General features: G+C 35.2%; 1 protein-coding gene across 2 annotated transcripts in view; it reads right to left on the bottom strand.

The window, feature by feature from the left end:
* Nucleotides 1–21,341, bottom strand: part of Ten-a (Teneurin-a transmembrane protein) — a 258,111-nt gene extending 236,770 nt beyond the window's left edge. The window contains exons 1-2 of one of the 2 annotated variants that reach the window (XM_076116852.1): nucleotides 21,161–21,341; nucleotides 9,047–9,360 (exon numbers count right to left, since the gene is read on the bottom strand). The gene's annotated coding sequence lies outside the window, so the exon portion shown is untranslated. The remainder of the gene's footprint in view (nucleotides 1–9,046; nucleotides 9,361–21,160) is intronic. The other variant, XM_076116853.1, reaches the window with a different exon arrangement.
* Between the last annotated feature and the right edge of the window lie 573 nt (nucleotides 21,342–21,914).

Below are 21,914 nucleotides of genomic sequence, written 5' to 3'. Positions count from 1 at the left end.
TTTAAATTTATAGATAGGTTCTTGCTTCTTTACTGACAAACAGTACTAATATATTTATCAACACGACTTTAGTTGTGGACATGACATATTATATTGTATACGAAAAAAATAAGATTTTATTTTTCTCTGAAATGTATGATCAATAATGAAAACAAATAATAATGTAACAAGAAACAACAAATTGCATATTTACTTAGTTAGTACACTCCCCAGTACCGTACAATTTATTTACAAAAGTATTTACTTTTGCGATTACATCATAGCAAAGATATGTATATATTCACTTAGCTCTATGCCTTTATACACGTATATTCATATTGAGATATGTATATCATCCAATACATATTCCAGAGGTGTGGCGTCAACGCAGGTGAGCTCTCAGCATGTGATCCCACTCGCATAAACCACTTGACCCATATAAAACACAGAGTCACATTTCTCAATTGGTAGTTGCATTTTATGTCACTAAAATAGGTCAAGTTTTTGTGTAGGAGCCGCTCATGCGTGCGTGATCCACTATCTAAGGTCTCGAATAGATGAGAGGGCCGATAGCGCGGCGCCATAAAAAAGGCTGGATGTGGGACACGGGCCCAACTCTGTGGGCACTGGAATCTCCGTCACCTCCCGTCCCACTTTATACACTCCTGTCTCCCAAACCGCAATTTATTCCCGCCCCGTCTAAATTACCACTTACATTAATTACCCTCCACAAATTCATTGTTAATAGTGTTGGGTTTAAAACAATGTGAACTCTTTATGCTTTATCAGATAGCGAATTACTTAGAAAGTGATTTTGTTGTTTCACTCAATATTTTTATGTAAAGAGACTATAATCACACTTAAAGCAATTTAAAACAATTCTTTGTTATTACAGGTTTGTTTGCTTTTTTCGAATAGCTGAACAATTAAATATTTGTGATAAAAAGGTTACATTTTTCATAATATGCCTATATTCCCGACGGTGCAAAACATATCTTAGTATTGATAAAAAAGTTGCACCTATCAGTCGTTTAAATATATTTAACAAGTTTGGGAGGTGAAATTTAAAAGAAAATTGTAATGAAAACACATAAGTAATATTAAGTAGTTTGTACATTTTAAATAGCGTTTTAAACACAACTGTTAGAATATTATTATAAATGTAAAAGCTCCTCCTACGTAAGAAGATTGTCGGTGACCGCTCTAACTACAGATTTTAGGCGATTAAACTAGTTTCTAGCGAACATTTATGATTGTTAATTCATATAGGGAATCAGTAAATAAATAATGCTAAAAGGTAAAGTTCGAACGGCTTCATAACAATATTTACAAAATAAATTTGGTTTATCGGATATGCAAGTGCAATAAAATATAATATTGAGTTGACAATTTGTCGTACCAAGTTTTTATACTTGATTGCCATTATGTTGCAATATACCAAATCATTCAGGTAGAGGCACGTCAAGCTCAAAGATTTTAATATTTCATTATAACTCTAGATTTTCTCATCACCAAGCAATTTAATCAGTTAAGTAACGAAAACAAATATATGGCTAGAATGGATTGTACTAAGATGGAAGCGTACGACTAATTCGCTTTTCTTGCTTTGAGGTTTAGGAGACATTGCAGGTCAACTGGTCGGGACAGGAGGAACGCAGCACGTAGCCTATACGAAATTATCTGCCCCGGGAGAGGGCGCCCCGAGCGACTCGAGGAAAATATAAAACGAAAATAACTTGCGCCTACCTAAGCCTTGTGCCAGAGTTTTTTTACATTAACACGGAAAGGCAGCAAATAAAATGTTTATTTTAAATAAACGTTTGCTCTGGCATGCCCTACGTGAAGTCGTTCCGTTGTCTGTTTGCAAAAACACGACATGGAGGCAATTTACTTAGTCGCTTATTACTTTTATACAAGTATTAATTATATCGTAGCAACAATGCACCGCCTGAGGAGCTCCGATATTGAAACCACAACAGGCGATATCTACGTATTATAAACCGCGCTCGTAATACTCAATGTCACGCTATCTCGTTTGAAATAACCGTTAGGAGCAGGATAGCGGCCGACTTACGCAACTAAACATTGGAAGTGAGTAGTTCCGATGCGAGAGCGGAGCAGAAATCAAGCGGTTACTATATTAACTGGTACGAGTTCCGTTTGTTCTGTACACATGTTCCGGTGGAGCCGGGGCGAGGACACGCATTTGTAGTAGAAGCGTGTTCCCGCCATAACTCGGACGACCTCAGACCGCACGATATTAAAACTATAAAGTGCCGCGCGCGACCGATTCACCCACCCCTTACGACTCGCCGGTGACCCGACCTAACTTTTTGTTTTTCACCTTACGTTTAATCTACATTTTATTTAGCACTTTGATTTTTATTACGCTTGTAAAGCTTTATTGAAAAAATGCTAAACGTGCTTTATACTTTCAGTTAATGAAAGAGGAATGTAGGTCAAAATAAATTTACTTATATGAGACGGCATAAGAAAAACATATTCAAATGGAAGATGGAAAAGGATATGCGTGTTTATGACGCTCCACGGGGACTCACACGTTGAACTTCCCGGCGTAAGTACACTGAAGCAAGAAGGGGTGAGCATAAAATGACTAAGTTATCGCTCTCAAAAGACGTATATAGTCGTAAAAGTCTGAAACGGAGCTACTCATATAAAAATAATCAAGAGTAAATCGATGTTCGACGGGTTTACTTTTGATGACGTAACAATTTCGGAGGCTCCACTCATTTGTTACTTGTAAGAGGTCTGTTACAGTAATTGGGAGCACAACAAGTGTCGTTAGGGTGTTTATTACCCGGCTGATGGACGCGGAATACACTAAACTACGAACTACTCCCAATGTTTGTGCTACTGGCTGACTTGACGTGACTGCTTAATACATACCACATGTTTGTTTTCTTGGAGTTTGTGCGAAACTACACGCTGAATCGATTTCTGACACTAACTATGGATGCAAAAGTAATTTAAACTGGAAACATCAGCTGAATACCAGATAAAATATATTTAACTGTAGCTATTGATTTAAACAAAACTATTTTGTGTACCTAAAATCAATCACAGCTCAAATAATCATCAGATCTAAAACTAAAGCCCAAAGTCCTAATTGTAAATAGGGGGTAGAAGTACACATTGTATTAATAAATTAACGGGAATCACACATTACAACTGTTTTCATTATGTTTATTTACATATCGATTTATTGGTACATGACATAGCTTTTATCAATTTCGAATAAATTCACAGCAGCATAATGTCAAACATCCTCTATTGTTTCAGCCTAACCCGTATAAGATAACATATAAAGTTATGCTGCGGCACAGTAATATTAATGGTGACAGTATCCTGTTATTTATTGAAAGCAATCTAACACACGATCTAGCTAACTTTGGTCGTACGATGACATGTGCACATGTTCTGCTTAGGCCTTTGTTCCCCGGCTCGCCGGAATGACTGATACCACTATTGTCAGCTCCCAATATAAATCAACCTAACTTTTGTATTTGTGGTGAAGTCAGCTTTTCCACATCTTTCTGCTCGGTCATATTGTCCGCGTGTTCAATTCAATAAGTCTTGTTTATCCGCTCCTACTAGAACGCGATACCATTGAGATTTATCTAATCGAGAATTTCAATCGAATGATTCCGTATCGTAGCGCTACCTAAGCGAACACTTTCAAGTATTTATCTAAATAAATACACCACTGAATCTGCTTAACTGCCTTTAAAAGCCTTTTCAAATAAAAAATAACAAACTTCTTTATTTTTACATTCCTTCAAATTCATACAACAAAAAGCGGTGAATTGAAAATTGCAGTAATGCAATAAATATGTAGCATCCTTCGCTGCTATGTTTTAATAGCCGCTGGATTTAATTGGGGGAAATTTAATGAAAAACTGAATAAATAACATTTCTCGCAAACATTTTTAATAAAGTTTTGTATATGTATGTACGAAACTTAATTTTCGTTAAAAATAATGAGGTTCGTAATACTATTATGCTAAAATGAACTTACATTTATACATTAATGAAGTAAACACTGAGGATACACTGTGGTTAAATATGTTTTGTGATGTCACATATCCAGCAAATTACGAAAGTTAGATAGATATTGATGAGTTCATAACATTAAGATAAACTGTATAAAAATCTCTTTATACATAATGCTTTTAACCACCAGATTTAAACATGTATGAGTTATTTTACAAATAAGAAAGCATTATTAAAGTAGAGCTAAAAGATTTTGATCAAATGTCAAATATTTCTCATAGCAGTATTTTGCTTCGTCGATATCTTAATACATTACAGTCTTGCAGCTAGATCGCTTCCGTAGTCATTTCTGAACTGTACGATAGAAATATCCCGGATAAAATATTGCGGGGCTGCGAAACAGCCACGTTATCGTTCGCTTTCTTTCATGTCAAATAGCAATGGTGTCGAATTGAATGTCGTTGACCGGGCTACGCAAACAGCGAGTGATATTCCCCTCCCGGTGACTTCATGTATACATGTACTACACAAAGTGCCTCGTGTTCCGCTACTACCTGCAGAACTGTAAGTTCGCAATAAGCCGTGACTCCTGAATGCAAACGCGAGACGCGCTGTTGAACTTTGCTACTGATAAAACTTTAACAAGCACCTCTGCGAAAAATTATCCTCCAACCAACCGTAATCTTCTAACGTATGATTCGATTCGCAAGTAATATTCCTAAGCAATTATTTAACTTCCTCAAAAAGATACATAATATATTATGTTGATTCTACAGTTTATATTACACGTGAATAAACGTAAATATATTTGTGAAATAATCTTGACGTTGACTCAACGCGGGATTTGGATATTGATATGAATGTTCTCGAGGATATAACATGCCTACAGACTAACTCGTGCAGAAACTATAATAGATAAAAATAATACCAATTCGTATTACGTTAGTGTTATTTTTGTTAAAGACAAAATACAGTTATTGAATTGGTTTGCAAAAGCCTCGTGGAAAATCGAATAGACGCTTTAATTTCACGCTGAAATGTTTAAATTAAGTCGACTTCTGTATTTATTCAGTTCTTTTAATATGATGCGATCCAATTAGAGCTTGATTTTACCTACAAGATATACAATACATACCAACAGTAAGGTATATATGTACAATTTGTATCGAATAAACAGTAAGAGTATAAATCATAATAATTAAAGCCGCTTCCCGGCATGGTACCACCCCCCCTTCCCCCCTCGCCTCGAACTTTGCGTTCTCTTTTCAATTATTTTTCCAGCAGATTACTGGCCAGTCCACTTGTCCAGTCCAATTTAATAAATTGAGTTATAAATCAGTTTATAAAAACCCACTTTTACGTTTCAATTATTTTAAGTCCACATACCGGTTAAAAAACCTCTAAAGACAGTAAAAGTAAGCTATTTCCTATAAAAGATTTCTTGTTTTCATTCAGAATCTACGGATGTCCTAAATATCCTAGTATAAGCTATAATACAGGCATAATTAAATTATATTTGTAGTTGGTTATAGCCAAAATTTGCATTTTCGTTGGCTAAGTTTAGAGTTCTCTGAGCTTTTATAGTATAAGCGTATAGTTGGAATTAAAATTATATTTTCAGTAGCATTTTTACTTTGTGTGGTTGTTCCCCACAGTACCGTAAGTACGCATGTTTGCTACAAAATATAGCTCTCGTAAACGTGGAAGGCCATTATACGAGCGCCCGGCTTGTCGCAGGTAAGTAATAAATTAATACATAAATTACAAAGGATTGAATGTTTATAAACGTCACGTAACCTCCTGAAATCCCTCCATTAGACGTTGTTTACTTAGTCGGTGCGCAAATCTTGAGAGGTCGACTCACGAAAATGCCCCATGAATATGCGATGACACAAACCGTACACAGTTTTTCCATTTAGAAACCATAATGAAATCTCACGCACACGTTTTATTTGTTTTTCAATAATACGAATATTCATAGGTACATAAACAAAGATTTTGCGCGCCCTATAAATTTAATGGCAAACACTACAAAATGAATGTCGGATTTATTCTCTTATTGAAAAAAAATACAGAGCTACATTTACAAAAAGGCTATTTGATAACATATTTCAGTAAGTGCCTATCTATTTTATTGTGTGCTATACGTACCATTTCTGAGAAGATTACTTTTTAAATAATAAATAATTGCTGGCACGGTTTCGCTGACGTGTAAGAAAGTTATTAGAATTTGAGAACGAATTTTTAGGAGCAACACAAAAGGTTAACAAATAAAATACAATTCTGTGATTTTAGTGTAGCTTGGTAGCGCGGGTGTGCTGGTAGTGTTTGTGTGACAACATAGACATTAAACAAGCAGGAGTAGTGAGTGCGGGAGGCGCGAGCGCGGGCTTTGCGCGGCTCGTGGCGGCGGCGGGCGGCGCCGCGGCGCGGTGCTAGTGCGGAGGAAGCGTGATTTGTATTTGCCGTCGTCAGTTTTTCCGCCTGCCGGATGCACCGCGCCGCTCAACACTGCCGTCGAACTAACGAACCATTCGCTCGAATCATCCAACTGAAATATTTATCCCAATCATTTGTTTTAGTTTGCCCTATTTTATTTTAATCGCGATTTATTTGTCTTTTACAATATATTTTGGACACGCGTGCAGCTATGAAACTAAATTTATACGAGTATATTTCACTGCGCTTGTTCATTACACAACGTATCTACAAATAGTTATTTGTTCGTTCATTATTTAGCACCCCTTTTTTGTTCATAGCTTCATAAATGAAATAAGAATCATCATACATCCGTTACGGTAAATAGCATAATCATTTAGTATGAACAAACCCAAAAACGAAGTTCATTTTAATACCGACCGGAAACCACTTAATGATCCCAAGTTATATCTGTAAAAATCAAAAGAGAATGAAGAATGTGCAAGTAAATTATTGTCAAACGACTCTAACGTCATGGAAAAACGTCATCAAAGTTTTTCAGAACGTCCTTTGACAAGAAATAAATTCTTCTTTCCGAAACAGGGAAATTTTAATACCGACCATTTATAAGTTTTTCGGCGTTCAGTAAAATATTCGTTAGACATTAATAACAGTCATTTTTCCCCGTCTAAATATCTCTGAAAAAAAACAGTTAAGGAACACAATCACGTTTCACCAACTTATTATATTTTCAGTTATTTAAGCAGACGATGACACAAACTAATGAAGTTGACGCTTTGTTATAGGTATGTTTATAAGAAATTAGTAATTCACTTCTTTTATTTAAGCGTCGTATTCGAATTTGAACGTGCCAACTTGTGTCGGCAAAAAAACAGGTATTTTAAACCGCTTCGCATCCACACGAGCCATTGTAGGTGGCTGAATGCCAAATGAGTTTTGTGATGGAGTCCCCTTGTGAAAAGGCAGATAGTGAGCGTGTCTCCTTGGCTAAATAACGTCTCGGCACCGTAAACAGGGACAAAGCTTTCCAGGTATGTTTGTGTTGTTTCACTCGTCAAAATAAGACCCAATTTCTAGAATGGATTATTCCCTTCTGCTACGTTTCTAGAAAGGTAACTAATTACTTAATTACCAACTGTAACTTTAATTATCGAGTCTATCGTCTTGTGATTATTTACTATTTTAACTTTGAATCGAGGCTTCTAATATACTTCTAACTGTTTTTAATATTTATGAAGTTTGGCATATTAATGGTTCTATATTTAATTTTATAAACCATTCCTACAGGAACCGGTCAAAGTATTACGATAAATTGCAATATCTTTTTTAGATACAACTAATTACATACATCACATCACGCCTGTTACACCCAAAGCTGTATACAAGGGTGTAAAACTAAATCTAACCTGAATATGTAATTATATCCAAAACAATATCATTTAAACGACCAGTCTAACTACCTCGAAATCCTTAACAATAAGCAGAGAAAATTAATTGTTCTTATAGAACTAATTAAAGTGAAATATAATACAAAGATGTTTGAGTGAAATTATAGAGGTTGTTAGAAAGTACGAGGATAAAATATCAATTTAAGATTGAAGAAAAAATGTAGTGTAAAATGAGGCGATGAAGCGCGGATGGCGCATAACTTTTTTCTCGTTTGTGTCATAAAACGTAGAGGTAATTTCGAGCGGGTGCAATTTATATTTTGCAAGCAACGGTTCCGTGCTGAAGTGAATAAAGCCACCACTAACATTGCCGAGCCTGCTCACTGCAATTCTATCTACATTTACATCGTTTACACCAAGGAAAACCTTTTTGTTATTTTAAAATGTAGAAACTGAAAATGTTTTATTTACTGTAATTAGGTGTCAATATAGATTATTGTAAAAAACTAATTAAGTGGTGATTCAATAAGTGCCCACGCAATTTAACTTAAAAAGATATAATTTCTAAAACGTACTTATTTGTCTTACAGAAATTAAAAGTTGCGTGTTTGAGAAACTCTGAAACTGAGGTAAGTAAATTAGTATTTCTACGTAGTTGTGTTATTTCTCAGTCGGGAAGTTTGTCTTGATTAAGATGAATTTGTTGAATAAAATTTGCTGACTACAGAGGAAAAAAAATAAGCAACATTTGCACGGGAATATAAATTGAGGTGGTAATGCTCGGCGAGCTCAGATTTTATATTATGCATCAGTTACTGAGCTATAGTAACGTGTAGTATGTTGTGTACACTATGTATGTTGATTTTTAAAGCGCTACAGAGCGCTGCACCGCCGCCGCGCCGTAGCTTCGAACGTTTGCTAAACTTGGCAAAGTTTAGTTTGTTTACTCAACTGTAGTCAAAAAGATTTATAATTTCAAGCTATGAATAACGCGCACACCTGTATCTTCACGACACGACTATGGCCGGGAATTTAAGAACTATCAATGTACCTATTTGGACTTTATTAATCAGATCTTGTGTTAGTTTTTTACTTCATTGAATATATTTGTTTTACTTTTGATTATTAATAAACACAAAGATTGGTTTGTTTACTCTAAAAATACTTGGTAATACATACTCTACAATAAGGTTACAAGCTAAAAATAAACATGGATGCCATTAACTCACCTCGTATAAATTACCACGCCAAGGCCTTAATTGACTATTTTACACACAAAAACACTTTGCACAGTTAGAAAGAATGGCACACACCTACGGTTTTATTACCTAAACGATTACAGACTAATTGAGACAACAAACAACACATGTAAAAGCATTTTATATAGCGCCACCCTAACAAGAAACACTCAAGACTTATTTTATTATTCGTAATTGAGTACGATCAGTTACTGTTTTAGCTATTACGATGATTGTCCGCCGGTGTCACGCAAATGTCACGTCTCTTGTTATTCACTTGATCGCAACGCGCCCACCGATTTTCCCTGAAACAAAATGAATGATAGATTATTGTTTTGGTAATTTCGATCTATACACCTACATGTTTCAAGAGAAAAACAAATGTTTATATTTAGATATAACCTTATTTAAAATAATTGAATCACGAACTAGTCACCAGCTAAAGTTAGATAGAAACACGTAACATGGTAACTAAATATGATATCCGGCGCCAGTTCACGAGACTGTCATTAAATATGATGAACTAGCGGTAAATCGCTAGAATTAGGAATCACGACAGCTTTTACTGTCATTAGTCTTAACGATTTTAATAGAACAACAAAAACAACACAGATTTTAATAAAACCACGAAAAATCTCGTTGTTATAGAACGGTTATAGTTTTAAAAAAGTTTGTGCAAAATTATGTTAGAATCGAAACATATCCATTCAAATAAATAGCTCGTTCTTTTTTACGATCAAACAAAAAACTGTTAAATTCGTGTATAACTATTGCCTTGTATAAATATTGAATGTTTTAGGTAACAAATGTAAAATATTTATACATATAGTTAAAAAAGTAGTCTATTTCGGTGATATTTTTATTTTCAAACTATACGGTTAGCCCCTGTTTCATTTTAACATTAAAAAGTATAATGAATTAAAATAGTTTACTCCAACCATTTATTTTTCTCTTTATGTTTACTGATGTGCCTAAATTAAGGACATTTTATGTGATGGTGAAAGCTTACTTAATACATTGAATAAAATCAAGCATTTGTAAGAAATATAGCTAGAATCATTTGAAATAGGCCAGTCGAACAGTAGTAACCGTGAATTAGCTCATCATTTATTCGTAAAGTTGTGCGCGACTAATGCATGTGCGGCGTGTTTAATACGTGCTATCAGTGCAGCAATAACAAAGTTTGTTCTTCGTATTCTGTTAGAGCATAACGAGAAGCAAGACAAACTTAGTGCACAATAATCTGGTGGCGTGAACACAACACGACGCGCTAGAGTCCCCAGCATTTCCATTATTTACCGTAGCGGTTTGTGCTCGCTTCCACACAAATGAATTGGACAATAAACCGCCAAACATCCGTCAACTTTTCCTTAATGAAACTTTTTGATAATAAAGTAGAATAGGAGCTCTGGAAAGGTTTTGTCTTTGATCACTTGCCCTTCTTTCAAAAATTTTAAGCTTGTAACAATGAAGGTACTGCGGTAAGGCGGTAACAATAACAATGACATTGAGCCAACTTTCTTTTCAAATCATTTGAAAGAGAATTAAACAATGATTCTTAAAGGCAAAAAATACATATTTCTAACTCTTCTTTAATTAGAAATCAATACCTAAAGTAAAAATGAAACTCGTTAAAATGGTAGCTATAAGATCATATAAAATAATGTCAATTATGTTTCTGAGTTAAATGAAAATGCGATTTGTTATCGTAATCCTTAATGCCTAATAATCGCCTTAACAAAAAACATCGCTATTAACAGGAAATCAAGGGAAAATATTGACGCCTGTAGAAGTAATAAAATGCACATAAAATCATAAATTCTATTCATATTTCAGTGCGCTCCAGCAGTTTCAAGACAATAACAGTCATCAACACGGATATAAAACTGTAATAATTGAAGACAAACTTTAGAGAATAACATCGTGTAAACATACTAATGAATAATAAATAGATATTTGTTACTTAGTACAAAGAAAACCAACCGATCGACATAATTAAGTCGATAATCATTCGTTACAGGTTTTAGTACCGACATCACTGTTTAAACAAGGGCAAAACTTATCGAAAAGGAATTATGTAGACGAAAACACTAAAAGGTAGTGAAAAGTACAGCCTAAAATATATAGAACTCTGTAAACCTACTACACCTACTAACGTAGGTATAACAGTAAGAAGTATTCAACTACACAAATCGTTGTAAAGTGATGTAGCATAATGGCAACTGTTTTAAAAACAAGATGAACGTCACTCGTGTCACGTTTACCAAAAGGGGTTCCCGAAGGTGTGGGCGTGTAATATCCTTGTACGTCGTTCCACGTGACACGGTTTTACTTGTAATTGTTTACCAAGATTACCTGAAATATGTTACAACGTTAAGAGTGTGCTGTAATGCCGTGTTCTTGGAAATAACATTGAACTATAGTCGCTCTTCTAATACCGGGATTACGGCTTTACTGTTACCTTGTTTGCGTCCTCTCCTTACTAATGCACGACAACAACTAGTTCTGTCGACCGAACTTTATTGTTATTGCTAAAACCAAACCGCAATGTAGGAAAAGAAACATTTTTGCAATCTTTAGATAACACGTATCAATCTAGCTGACATGAAACATAAAACAAATCAGCGTCGCATAAATATTTATCACATTGGATATCATAAGTCGACAAATAGCTGAGGTTCATTCAAAGTGAGATTCAAAGGATATCTACGAGTATGAGAGGCGCTTGGTTTGCGCACGTGACCGCTTGCCGCTCTCACCGGCATAGCGGCCTGTCGCCTACACCCTTGTCAATCAAATCCTACTCGGAAAGTTCTATGTTCCAGTTTCATCACTCTCAAACTGGTAAATTGCTCAATGAAATTCCTCATAAATTGGATCCGCGTGTTACAACAACATTTAAATTCATTGACCATGCTCGTTAAATCTTATTTAAATGAACGCATAGTCTAGATAATTGTTGTGAAATTAATTTACAAAAGCTAAAGCAACAACAAGAAAACAAAAGGAAAATAAAATAGTTATTTAATGAAAAGCATTTTTGAGAGACTGAAGTGTTAGTGGCAAAACTTTGACCTAGTAAAAATAAAGCATTTATAAAATACTTATCAAAAGTGAGAATCTGAAATGCAAGCACTAACAAGAAGAAAACAACTGTTCTCTTTTGTGTTTCGTTCACGAAAGCAAACAATAAGATAATTCCGTTAAACATGTCCCAAAACAAGTTACAACCACTACGTTATGCTGCTGTTGGCAAAAGTTTGGACATTTTTACTGTCTACGGAAATCTTTACTGGAGAAAACACGAAATGGGTAACGGTGTCTAGCGGCTTTATCACCTGGATCTTGACAAACTACCGAACAGACAATGATAGATGCGTCAATATACTCTTATTATAATGAACAATTGACGATAAATAGTTGAGCAGGTGCCTGCCTTCCTGTACATAATATAACTTTTAATCAACTGAATGGAAGGCAAAAGTATTATGTTTCCTGGAAACGTAATGCTCGGTTTCATTTTTACGATTTGTTTATTAGTGTCAGTTTTCTGGTTTATTTGTTTTGATACGGTCGCCAACGGGCTTTTCCATTCTAATTTATTAAAGTAAATAAATGGTACAGAACAATATTCTATTAGAAATTGACAGATTAAGCGAATGCGGTGCTACTTTTAAAGTTAATTATGAAAAGAGAAAGGTATTCGGATATTTTTTGACGTAATACTGAAATATCGATACTGATGATCACGACATAGATAAATTTCATATTATAACGAGACAATAGACATACATACAATGAATGTCAAGAAAAGCCTTTGAACAAATACACGGTTCACCTTTTAAGAACTCCCAAAAAAGGCGTACTAAGACGACCCGGTACCTGCAAAATCAGTAAACCTTTTGGAACGCTGACTGACTTACATGCTGCAATATACTCAACCAAATTCTAGTACCCGGTTCTAGACTTTCAGAGAGCTGGAATATAGCTTAGAAGATGAAAACTTTTAAATTTTTTCCCACATCTTCCGTCGCATTATCTAGCAGTTATAGACATTTATCGATTAATCTGCTCGTATTCAAATAAATAAATATTATGTAGTAATAATGTTGAAATTCTAACAACATATTTTTACGATAAACTGGCTAATACAGTATTTGATGTTCGCCACAACAATACCTACTTGTATTTACTGTGCGTCGTTGTCGTCTAATATTCGACATTCCTCGAAATCTACTTGTACCCTGTGGTTACTTAATATGAAATATTTCTTCGGTTTATTTTCTAATACATTATTATAAGGATAGACTTTGCTAACGTTCCTTTTATCCAAGAAAAAATACAAGTACCAAAATATTTTGATCACATCGATTGGATTAATGGCACAAGAATTGCGCAGTTTTGATCCAGTCGGTTCCATAATTACAAGTGTTTTTAATTGAAGCAAAATTAAATCCACGTGTAATTAAATTCATAGGCACCAAGTGAACTGTTTAAAATAATTTAATAAACAAAAATAGAACAGTGGAAATCTGGAAGATAATTCAATTTGAAAGTTTATGAGAATGCCTGTATGTACTTACATTTCGTATACACGTACCTATACTTTCACGAAAAACCTACAGGATGGATTTGGTTATAATTTTGCACACAAATAGAGTTTATAATCTGGATTAACACATAGAATACTTTTTACGCTGACGAAGTCGCAGGCAGAAGTCAGTCATTTACAAATAACAGTATTGAAAGAAAAAATTGTAAGTGGAAATTATTGAAAAAATAACTACAGGCATTAAAAACAAAATGATATGTCACCAGTATCGTTGCTTCTTTCTATCGAGTTGTAATAGCCTATAATTTATTTGACACCCAATTTATGGAAAGAAAATAGTTTAATAGAGTATGATTATCTCCTTAACTAGTAAAAAAAGGCCAACGAAACTTTACAAGTAAACACAGCGCTAACGCCTGCGAAGTTATAATAACAAACACAGCTTCAACACAATTCCAAGAACAACTCCAGTTTTATTAAATAAAATATAAAACATTTATTTTCAGGTATTTTCATTTTTAAACACTTCTACGAATTAAATGACAGGCAGTAAAAAATATACAGCAATCCGGTTAAAGGTGAGTTCTCAACTATACTACACTATATTTCTCAAGCTTCGCGTTTTTTTACGTCCACGCCGCTTTTATCCGTTTGTCTGTTTGCGATAAACTCAAAACCTACTGAACGAATTTTAGTTGGAGTATGCAATTCGACTAAATTAGAACTTGCTTCTTTCATCGTTGGCCTGACTATATAAGTTTAGTTGAACATACTGTTCTGACTGTCAAAAAACAAGAGACGTAAGAAATTGCGTATCAAGTATGCAGATCAGGCCGCATGATGCGTAGACTCCGACGTGCTAGACTCACGCCCTCGTTTCAAATATCATATAACTATTCCAACACGACGTACAAACCGATCTCTAGGGGCAAAATATCCTTCAGAATATATAACTAATTCATAATAATATGCTGATTATTAAGGATTCCGGGTCACATCCGGTTCGAGATGGCTGTATTCAGTGACCTTGGGCTATATTCTTATGTAGAATTACAGCCAGATACGGTTTTCATACTCTGCTATTGTATCTGTGGGGTAGGGTCCGGGATTTCACTTAGTCGCACGTGTCAGCATCAATATCAGTCATTTTCTCTCATTGATAAGTAATGACATGGGCGTGCTCGGTCTATGTGATTTGGCACGAGTACTAAGGAGTTCTCTCATCTACTACAATCTATACTATTTTTCTTCTGACAGATACGGAATTGAGTTTTAAAAAATACGTTTTACCGCATCTAAGAAAAAATAATGTTCCAAGAAGCTCTTATGATTTATATATTTTTCACATAAGATAAGATCCGCAATCGTTGAAAACAACGAAGAAATGAATTATAATCGAACTTTGTAAATACTTGTTATGGAACCGGAGATATGAGATGTTGTAAAGTTGGGACTTGAAGCACAACTTTTATAGTTACCAATCGTCTTGAGAAAAATTCTTCTTTCTTTAAACTTTAACAAGTAGGTACATATCTATACTAATCTATACTAATATTATAAAGCTGAAGAGTTTGTTTCTTTGTTTGAACGCGCTAATCTCAGGAACTACTGGTCCGATTTGAAAAACTATTTCAGTGTTAGATAGCCCATTTATCGAGGAAGGCTATAGGCTATATATCATCAGGCTACGACCAATAGGAGCAGAGCTGCAGTAAAAATGTTACAAAAACGGGAATATTTTAATTCATTCTCTCTTATGTGACGCAAGCGAAGTTGCGCAGGTCAGCTAGTATTCACTAATACACAATAAATATGTCGAGGAATCAGTCGAAAACTTTGGTCGTTTCTAAATGAAGCCGTTAAGTAATTAACCAACGGATTTTTTATTTTTATTATAACGAGTATGTTAGTAGAGTTTTGGGCTTAATAGTACTATGATGCTACTACTTAAAACACAAATGCTTATTTCTTAACTTGTTCGTATGGAAACAGGAGAATATGCTAGAACATTTTAAGCATCTACAGTAATAGTAAATAGTCAAAGAAGTATATTTTACGTAGTAATGTTATAACTAGGTACCGACCTAGTCTAAACTGTGTCAATATTTCCGCGTGAATAAATTTGGCGAAACTAGAATTTGAGAAGCGGTTTCTGGGTCTATACATATTGCTGACAGTTCACTAATCCTGCCGGTACATGAATATTTAATAGAACTATTGGCAGGTTTATCTCACAAATCATTGCCGTAGTTTCAGGAATAAGTCCCGGCAAGCGATTATTGACGTAAGCAGCTTTATCTAGGAAGCTACTTAGGAGCCTTTTGACAGAGCCGCTCCGTGCTTGAGAGAGTACGTGAAATATCGTACGCGGTTACCTGCTAACACAGCAATCGCATATTTATGTCAAAGACTGTCTGACTTCGGTTCTACGTCTCCATTAAACAACAAGAAAAACATATTCGAAGGCCCCCACTTTGAGAAGATGTGGTAATGTGTTCCCTCTTCAATACTTAATTTAGCTCCTTTTTCTTCAGTGACATTGTTTTAACCTATGACACAAATTACTTATAAATGTCTGCCAACTACGCATTGCAAGGCTGGGCTACTTATTCTTTCAATAATCCCACTAGATTTTTAGCGAAGCTACATAAATGGTCCGGTCAAAATACTAGTGGTTTCGAAAATGCATCCGGTCGGTATTACGGGCATTACGTAACCGGCCAAATATTTTCCGGGATCGTGATTACTAATCCTGAACTCAAGTAACGATGCGCCAGTCCCCTGGCAGCGCGCTCATAACAAAACGTAACGGAAACGACAACTCACTCGGAAATGACAACGGTCTCTCTTCCACTTCTTCGGTTTCAGTATACGGAAGTGAAAATGTCGCCGTTTCCGAAAGGGACGTTTTTCCAATCACCTAATAGTCTCTAACAAATGTATTAATCTTTTACTTTATATTTGATTCGTTCCTAAAAAATCGTTTGAATGGTTTTGCTATTGATACAACAGTGTCAAGCGCAGCCAATCCAAAAGCTATCGAATTGACTACTGTGTCATTTGGCGTTCGAAATCAGAACAAAGCACATCGTTCATAGAATTTCCAGCGGTATTAGCGCTCAGTAAGCTCAATAATTCCTTTTTCTAGGAAGACCAGAGTGCCCGTTCGAGGAACCGTACAAAATAACATATTACGCGAAACAGCAAATGTACGGCTGCTAGCTATATTTTTTTCATATAATTATAATTATTATTTTCCTCACAATATTTTCTATTTATCGGCTTTAAAAATCAAAACTTCTTATTGGAACTTGACAAAGACAAACTTTCATCTATTGTAATACTGAGAATAGCAATTTAAAACGAGTCCTTGAATATAAATGTGATCGAGTTTTGGAAGTCGTCAAACCCGGAATAGTTGGCGGGACGTGAGTGTCTCACAGCTTACGAACAGGGCTGGGATGTCATTGTTTAAACAACATAAATATATACAAATACTTGCTGTTTCAAACAAAAAATAAATAACAAAAGAAACAGTAGCACACTGTAGTTATTGCCATTGTTGCATCGCCTGCAAAGCTACTGAAAATGTAATTAAGCACCTACATTGTCTTATTTTATAAATGTTCTACAAAAGAGTACCCGGTATTAGCAGTATAAAATTTTCATCCCTTTGCGTGAGATGTAAAATATAAACATTTTACTACGGACAGCCCTAGTAGAGGATAAGGCCTAATATTCAATAGGCCGGTCGAAAGCCCACCCAGTAGAAATTCGACTCACAAAAGGAAAGCCTGGAATACTTAGATCTAAGATTACTGTCAGATAGTATAAATACATCCTTAAATGTTAGTTTATCGCATTGAACGGACAAGTGTTCGTTAAAAATGGCAGGTCTCAAACGTCAGTTGTATGTTTTATTCAGATTTCAGTTCAGCAAACAACGACAAGTTTGAATTAAAAATAAGGAGTTGTTATCTATTCATGAGAGTATATAAATCACCATGGTTTGTCTTTTGCAAAACAATATACCTAAATAAGTATAAAATGTTCATAGTATGATGTTACTGGCAGTAATTTCATGAAACGATGGCATTTCACGGAACATTATGCTGGCCGTTGGTCACGTAACACACATCATCGGCCAATCAATGACTTTCCATAAGTTTGGTAATATTGCTAAACAACATTTCCTTATGAAAAGAGCTTAAATTTCTGTATGGTTCGAACAGTACTAATACCAGGCATTTCGCTACCATCTTTGTAAATACCTATGTTATTTCAGCATCTTTTCTAACACTTGCCGGCTCGCAGTAAGAACACCCGCTCTCTAAGCTTGTACATTATGTTTTTATGAGTAAAATGCTTGCAAGCTTGTGCTATGTTACCAAACAATTGCTCCTACACAGTAACAACCTGACAATATCGTCATATAAACAAAATAATGCATAAATATATTAATCTAAAAAAAAAAAAAAAAAAAAAAAAAAAAAAAAAAAAAAATCTCCTTACAATATCGTAAAATTTTATGTATATGCAGGTAAACATTTTGCAAAAAATCTTTGCACGCATAATTTTTACAATATATTACTTACAAAGTTAAGATGGCTTTAACGCCAATGGTCAATAACAACTGGTTAAAACCAGCAGGTGACAAAATTTTCCACGACTTGTTATCGGTGTCATGTCAAACGAAACAAGTAAGCGACTTTGCTTGACATATCTGGCGACTTTGCAGATAGATTAGTTTGTTAGTGTAAAACTTATTCATATAAAAAAAATATCACATTAATATCTGTAAGTTATTTCTTTCGCTTCAAAAGGCTCCACCTGTTTCATTCATAAATGCATCTTACATAAAATATCCCCAACATTTTCATTCCCACAATTTTTCGTTTCGAATAACGCTAACGTTACTCGAATATTTTGATTATATCGAAATTAAAAGAAGCTTGTCTTTTCATTTATACTTTGACCTTCTTTTTAATGTTAATTGACAATTTGACATGGCGAATCACGAGCAAAGTTTGAAGTATTACAAAATTCCAAATTGTTCGTGTTTCCCTCATCTTTGAACGTAATCTACTTTAAATATAACCACAAACGGAAGTTGTTCTAATTTAGTTAAATGTCAATATTTTTTATTTAAAGAGCATAAAAATTGTACCCTTTTTTCCTTGTTTCCGGTTCAGTTTAGAGGCCATAAAAGTCAAAATTCTTTACGAGAGAAAGGGCGGTTATGATAACCTAATAACCTCGAAAGGTTCAGAGTGAGCTCCTTTCATGACAAGACGCAATTTCCACATGGAAAGTCAAATGGAAAAGCGTAACCAATCTTAATGTCTTCGCTGCATGCACGTACAACGGTCGATTGCAAAAATTTTCACACGTGATAATAAATAGACAATCACGAAACAACCTGCAATCATGACGTGAATTTTATCGAAAACGCAGTACTTTTTGTTCAAGCTCTATTTCAATCTTCTTATACTTGTTTTATATAATGTTCAGTTAATAAAATTAAATTGTAAAATAATTTGTAAATGTCCAACTCCACGTTCACTATTTCTGAATCAATAATAGTGGAATTCTTCAGAGTTTAATCTGTCAAAAGGATAATTACCAAATACCAACACACATTTCATATAAATGATGATTAGTTTGAAACAGAACATTGACTTCCTAGCAGTTTTGTAAACAACAAATTAAAACTATAAAGCAGCGAGAACTACCACCATAGTTGCTTCGCAGAAACTACAACACTTAACAATGCAACGTGTAGCACACAAAGAACAAAAAACCTATAGTAATGTTACTAGTTAATGCGCATGCGCCATGATCACCTCCTGAAACACTGACATCAGTAAGAAGGGATTGCTACCTTGGGGATGCGCTTGATCATTAAGTTTCATGCTGTCCTTGAGTCGAGTGTATCGAGTGCCTTAACTAGATACTCAATAGTCGGTAACGGTAAGTACTATAAATTAATTAGTTAACTAGAAAAACTGATCGGCGCCTCAAGTGTATTTCGGAGGAACTCGTTTTTCAAGTAAATGTCTACTGTAAAACTGTCGATATGAAACGTTGACCAAGTACATAAAGGAAATTGCGCTGCAGTTCTCTTTTTCACTGGAGTTGTGCTGAATAAATATTTAGTATAAAAAATGGACGGTTGTGTCCCCGCAACTGAATCATAATTGATTCGAAATTATTCTTTAACTTTATATCCATTTCTTTGTTTATCATGTAAACGATGGCAAAAACAGTTTTTAAATGCCTCGCAAAACTCCCATATATGGATCTTCGACAGTTGCTGTATACCAAAATATCTACTGCTAATTGAACTGTCTAAAGACAAATGCCTGAGCTTAACGTCAATGTCGTTCACACTTAAAGTGGTTTCTGGAGTCGAGGTGTCTTCGAAGCTAAATACAGTCGTCTAAGTATACAATATACATATACACGAAGAACTGTTAGCGCTGGAAACTAAAATTGAATTAAAACAAAAGCGACAGCTGCCACCTACATCGAACTCTGGAAAAAAAACTAACAACTGAAGCTAGTAAATTAAACAAAAAGTAGCATTGAAGTTAGAAACTGTTTTCATAACGTAAAGTGTTTTATGTGGTCGTTATACGTCCTAAAACATTGTAGATGAACAATGGATATCTATTGTTCTCAACATAGTAACATTGAAAATACGAGCAAAGCTCAATGGGGTTTGGGGTCGCCTTGCTTGAGTGATATGTTTACGAGTGCTGCGTGCGTTCAGTCCCGAAGGCCGTTGTCTATGTGCCCCGAAAAATGAGATGATGTATCGCATAAATCATTATACTTTATTACTTCTTGCATTATTATAGGCATTATCATGTACATGGCTTCAATAATTCTGTGATTAATCGTTTATGGCTCTATATTAGTTTAATTTTAAGTTAATGAGTGCCAGTACAGTATTGTATAGACACAACATATAAATGTATAATGTTCTTAAGTACTTGTATATACTGTTTATGTTAATATAGAAGTTTAATAGTTGCTAATGTACTAGTTAATACACCGCTTATCAATTTCATGAACTTTCAAGTTTTCTATAGTAATTCGCTATCAGTAGCAAATAAAAAAGGCCCCTCCCATCAGAATGTTCAGTACAATAGGTGGATGGGTAACCGATACATAGCAATAGTACCGAACTGTCATAAACTTGTTCCACCAAATAAATACGCTTCGAAACTGAAACCCTAAATCAAACAGCCTTCAAAATATTGTTTCTATCATATTTCGTCGAGTTATTTTATTCGTGGAATAAATTTTGGCTCCTGTTTGATCCAGCTGCTGTCTAAACAATTATGAAAACACCAAACAAAACCAACGCAACAAATTAGTAAACTTTCAGAACAGCACTAAGAAGCTGTGTTGTAAATGAGCGGTTACTTAAAAAGCGGCCATTTTCATTTGCAATAAAGTTCTTAGACCACGACAAACTCATGAAAAGTTCATGTTTAATGAAAAAACTTTTAAAATTAGGCTCCTCTTACGTCAAAATAATCGCATACCAGTTTAGTGCCGCGCAACTGACTCCGCTTGTGTCATTTCGGCTTTCACGAAACTTATATGGCAATATCCACGTGAGCTCTCAGTTTATGCGACACTTAATTAAATGAACGAGCGTGCAGGGCACGAGTAGCGCGCAGCTCGCGGCGGCGGCGACGGAGGCGACCGCGGCGTGTGCGGCGGCGCGCGACGTTCGCTCGCGGCGGAGTAGCGACCAACACTGGCGCGCCGCCCCGCGCGCCCCGCGCCGATCATCCCTTAAGTTTTCACCACAGCGCGGCTCCTTCGCGCCCGCACCTTCAAGGTGCAGCGCCTTACGGGGAAACTGCTGACTACTCACCGTTCCGATGCTCCACCGCTGAACATCACAGAACATCTTATTAGCATATCCGACGCAAATGAAGCTGCAACCCGCTTTAAGCCTACATAAGGCGGGTAACTTTTCGCGAACAACTCTTGATATGCAAACGAAATGCATTTTATCTGCATACTATTGTTGTTATCGCTACGTGTATCTATACGAAATTCCAGGAAATGTGTATTTGTTAAATTTATTTTTCCCACTTTGATGTTGAACAAAAGTTGGCAGCTGATACTATCAGCACAGCTTATCTTTCTAAACTAGAAGTATAATTTTAATTCAATGTTGTTTTAATGTTTCCGGTCAACCCTGATAAAAGGTAATTTAAATGAATGCTAGATAGTTTTTTCGCTTTATATGTATAACTTTGGCATTTCTTTGAGTTTACACCACCT

This window comes from Anticarsia gemmatalis, chromosome 7, assembly GCF_050436995.1.
Source record: "Anticarsia gemmatalis isolate Benzon Research Colony breed Stoneville strain chromosome 7, ilAntGemm2 primary, whole genome shotgun sequence".
NCBI classification, from domain to species: Eukaryota; Metazoa; Arthropoda; class Insecta; order Lepidoptera; family Erebidae; genus Anticarsia; species Anticarsia gemmatalis.
Note: the sequence above shows the minus strand (reverse complement) of the source record. Positions and strands in the feature narration are given on the sequence as shown.